At 39.6% G+C, this 4675-nt stretch overlaps 1 pseudogene; it reads right to left on the bottom strand.

The window, feature by feature from the left end:
• Positions 1-375: 375 nt before the first annotated feature.
• LOC138306293 (uncharacterized) lies at positions 376-2235 on the bottom strand (annotated as a pseudogene).
• Between the last annotated feature and the right edge of the window lie 2440 nt (positions 2236-4675).

Genomic DNA, 4675 nt, shown 5'->3' on the forward strand with positions numbered 1-4675 from the left:
ATGTCTGCGAAGTGATTGTCCTGAATGACCGTTTTTTGAAGGGTACGTCCCCCGTACACCGTGCCATTCTCCGTAATTAGAATGCATGAACATCTACTTTGTCTGCAATTCCACCTCTTTCTTTGCGCCTCCTTGCAGCAGCGACTTGCCCTCGGGCAAAATGTCGACAAACACAGTGTCAATGCGAAGATAAGTGTTGGTCGGAACATTTTGAAGCGCTAAGCAGGAGCAGAAAATACCAATTTTATAGACTTTGGTCTGTCTCGGCCAGGGGACAGAACCCAGAGCCTTCCTCACAGGTGCGAACACTCAACTCAAGGCCAAAAGTGAGGCGGTGCCAAGGGAGGCATTAGGAAGGATAAAGTCAGTTAGGAAGAATAGAAAAGATAAGATCCTAAATTTAGTCGCCTTTTACGATCATGCAATAGGGCAGCAGGTACAATTCTAACGCCCTACCTGCAGGGCTGAGAACGATTACTGGCGATATAAAAACATTTAGGGTACTGATGAAGATGATCTGATTGATTTTGCTAACAATCAAGTTTATTATTTACAATCAGATTCGATGTTTATTAGCAAATACAATACTAGATCTAGCACTTCGTATAACCAGAGAATTATATTTAAATCTCTGGTATAACGCTTGTACTAGACACTGGCCGGCTCACTGTTTGGTTTGGTTTGTTTAGTTTTACGTCCTATTAACAGCCAGGGTCATGTAAGGACGTGCCAGGTTTGTTGGTGGAGGAAAGCCGGAGTACCCGGAGAAAAACCACCGGCCAGCGGTCAGTACCTGGCAACTGCCCCACATAGGATTCGACCCGCATCCCAGAGGTGGAGGGCTTGTGGTAATATGTCGGGACATCTTAACCACTCGGCCACCGCGGCTCACTGTAGATCTAAATGTAGTCAAATAATTGATATAATATCATATAACATTGGGGGATAATATAACATGATGACCCTTGCTGTTGATAGGACGCAAAACTAAATAAACCAAATCAATTAAAGTATGTGTAGAAAATGTGAAGCATGTGAGAACCGGCAATCACTGACAGTTCTTGACCTCTGTGCAATACACAACGTTACAATAGACAGTGTAAAAGTTATCTCCTGTAGTTACGGAGATTGCCGATAGGATTACCAAGGTATAGTCAGAAACATATATACATAGAGATTGGCAACTCCGCCATTTTCACGATCAGCAGATGTACCTCTGTATGTGCGTAGGGGTTTTTAGATAAACTCTTAAATAGTTAAATACAACAGAATAACTTTGATATTGAAGTTTGTTAGCGCTATTTCTAAAAAAAGACTTAAGTTACATATGTATGTTCCCCTAGCTGTGCATATTGCATTGACATCTTGGATTCTAATAAAACCCAAACCGTAACAACTATCACATTTGAAAAAATAAGATTTTTAGGAATAATTTTACTAGATAAAGATTATTTAATTTAATGTCGGACATTTTAATCACTATGGTAGAAGATTTGGGGATATAAATCGCTACTTGTCCTAGAGTTCTGCATGGATTGTAACCCAATTTGGCCATAAACATCCATGGGGGAAGGGGAACAGAACTTGTATAAATTTTGGCTCGCCAACCCACCGGCACACCCTGACAAGCTGCCCCACGTATTGTTTTTTACATACTGCAAAAGTTCCTGCACCTTATCTTTCCAAATAAATGGACATATAAATGTGGAAAGCATCTGTCCATTTCTCCACATTTGGTATTATCTCTTTACAAGTAGGGGTGGGGGGGTCTCTATCATCCCACTGGACCCGACAACCATCGGCGCACTTGTGCAAAAGTCATTAAATTCTGAGTAGCCCTTTAAAAGAAGGGCCACATTTATATACTTGTGACCTCAGATTTTTTGTTTTATAGCCCGGGGCACATGGTCACCGATGGAGTCGGACTCCAGGGGGATGATTTCGATCTCGGGGGTAGTGCTATTATTGGTACCAATAGCATGTACATTTAATAACATCTGCGGTTCGGGCTCTATGCCCATACCTGTGATCCCATCCTCCCTCCTCTAGCTCTACTACTGGTATCTCTGGCAGCTGACCACGTTGAGTCTCCCTACGGGTCTCGCCAGCGGCGGTCTCCGTCCTTTTTGGGAGGGGAACTGCTCGCCTTCCCCCCTTTCTTTTCTCTGGGGGTGGGGATAAAGCCACCCCGGGACCTCGCCGCTTCCTAATTCCAAGACCTCTTGGCAAACTTATGAAATCCGTACAGTACAATTAAAATTCTCTGCAAACATGTGCCTCTTATTTGCTAACCTGTCGATGACCGGATGTTAACTTAGCATGCTGGGATAACATTCTATACAATGCTTTCTTATGCAAAGCGAGATAACTCTAAATTATTAACTACTGTCAAAGGGGGGTAACTTCTGTGACCTTACGTATGACACATACTAAACTTCCATAATGGCTTCAATAACTTTGATTACCGTAAACGTCTGTAATCAGTATTATTACGTCATTTCCTGATATCCCCAGGCACTATAGCGATGACTCAAATCCACAATATTCGCCCATGGATGCCATGTCCATCATGGCGTAAGTTGTTTCTATTGGCAATGTTAAGCAAATGATACTAGTATTCGCATTTGGTAGAGGTCCATCGCCGAAAGTAATGGACGGCTGAAAACTGAAGCTTCATACAGGTTCGTTATCTGCTCCTGTTGTGAATTACATAATTTTAGACAAAGTCACATCTCCTCGCCTTACAGCTGCAAAACGAAGCAGTAAGAGTACGGTCTTTATGTTCACTAAGCTATGAACTTTATCAGTATAGATTTCAAAGTATAAACCAAATAAGCAGTCATAGTGAGATGTGCAGGGGCATGGTTATAGTTTTTATATCGCTTAATGTGCTATCAACAGCTAATGTTATTTAAGGACGGGGCCATAACGGTCACCATATTACGTTGGGTGAAACAGGTTATATTTGTAAAGGAGTACGAAACATTTTCAACACAAAAGTAATTTAAGATATATTGAGCATAAAACCAACATCAATATATATGTTTATCCCGCCTCAGACAAGAATCTTGTGTTCCTATTGATTAAAATCACGTCACGTGATATCCAATATATAGTCGTACTAGGTTAGTAGAAATCGTATCAGGTTTGGACGATATCTTTGCTCTTGGCGTCCTCAACAACAAGATAGCAGCCGCCAAACGCTTTGCTCAGACGACATTTGGAGAAATGGAAGCTAAGAGAGTTAAAGTCAATGCGGATCTTAATATCAAAAGTAATGAGAAGTCAGCAAGAATTTTAAAGGACTATCTCAAAGAAATTAGAATGAACACAGCTTTTGAGGTGTTCGACGACGTAAAACTTGCCGAAGTTCTTAGTCATTTCTACATGGATATACATAATGCAGATGGAACAAAATACAAATCATCATCCTTGGACAATATCCGACACGGATTGAACAGGTATTTGCGGACTCCGCCATTTAATTGCAAGTACGACATCATCAAAGATGCAGCATTTACCGACACAAACATGAACTTCAAGGCAATAATGGCCGAGTTAAAACAGTGAACCACTACCCCGTCATTAATGAGGTTGACCGAGTACACTTCTCTGCATCTCAAACCAACAACGCCATCAGGGCTTTACAATAACGTCCATTTTGATATTCGCCTTTATTTCTTCAGGTATGTGCGATTGTTTTTCTTTTTATTGTACACGTTTTGTTTACCTATTTATTGTTATGGCCGAGATGACCCGTCTACAAAAAATTATGTACGAATTGTCAGCTATAACTTTCATTCTCAGACTTGACCAATTATTAATTCGTCAGTCGATACAAATTGTGTTTCAACTTTAATTTAAACATGAGCTGATATATGTCACCCAAACATATAAAGCCATTTCTAAGACATATTTTAGGTGATGTTGTAAGTTATAGTTAACTTTTTAATACACGAACATAAGAGTAAATTTCAATACAGTGTTTATTTGTAGAAATCCTCCAAAGTAGTGTTTTTATCTCAAATACTTTAATTTCAAACTGAAATTATAGAATTTATCAATATATTGTTTCAGAAGGGGAGCTGAAAACATGCATCTGATAAAAAACACCTTCTCTGTGAAAATCGACCCAAAGACTGGACTGAAGTTTGTAACAAAACAGATGGATGAGATGACTAAAAACCATCGCGCCAACGATAAAGAGAATGTATCCGGAATTATGCCAGAAACTCCAGGTATCTATTGTACTTCATTTGATAAATTTGTATTATATACATGTATAATGTAGTTGCCGCATTAAGTTACTAAAAGTAACTATATATATGAACCAATGTTTTGTTAAATACAGTACACTTTATTTCTGCCATTCCTGTCACCTATATTTTTATCAGTGTTTGTTTGTTTTTCAGGATCGACATTATGTTCGGTTGCTTCCTATGAATTGTATACGAGTAAACTTCACCCAGAAAATAATCGCTTGTGGCAAAGAAGTTTTGTTGAGGTGTGGCTAGTTTTGTTGAGGATCAATAAATCTGGTACCAAAGTCTTTAAAAGTGGTAGTTTCTGCTACTGCTTAGCGCTCAGCATACAGGGATTGGGACGACTGGTTCGCCCGTTGTCAGTGTAGTTGGGTCATATTTTATGTGAATTTATGTAATAAATAAAAGTGGTA

Source organism: Argopecten irradians, chromosome 13 (genome assembly GCF_041381155.1).
Source record: "Argopecten irradians isolate NY chromosome 13, Ai_NY, whole genome shotgun sequence".
Taxonomy (NCBI): domain Eukaryota; kingdom Metazoa; phylum Mollusca; class Bivalvia; order Pectinida; family Pectinidae; genus Argopecten; species Argopecten irradians.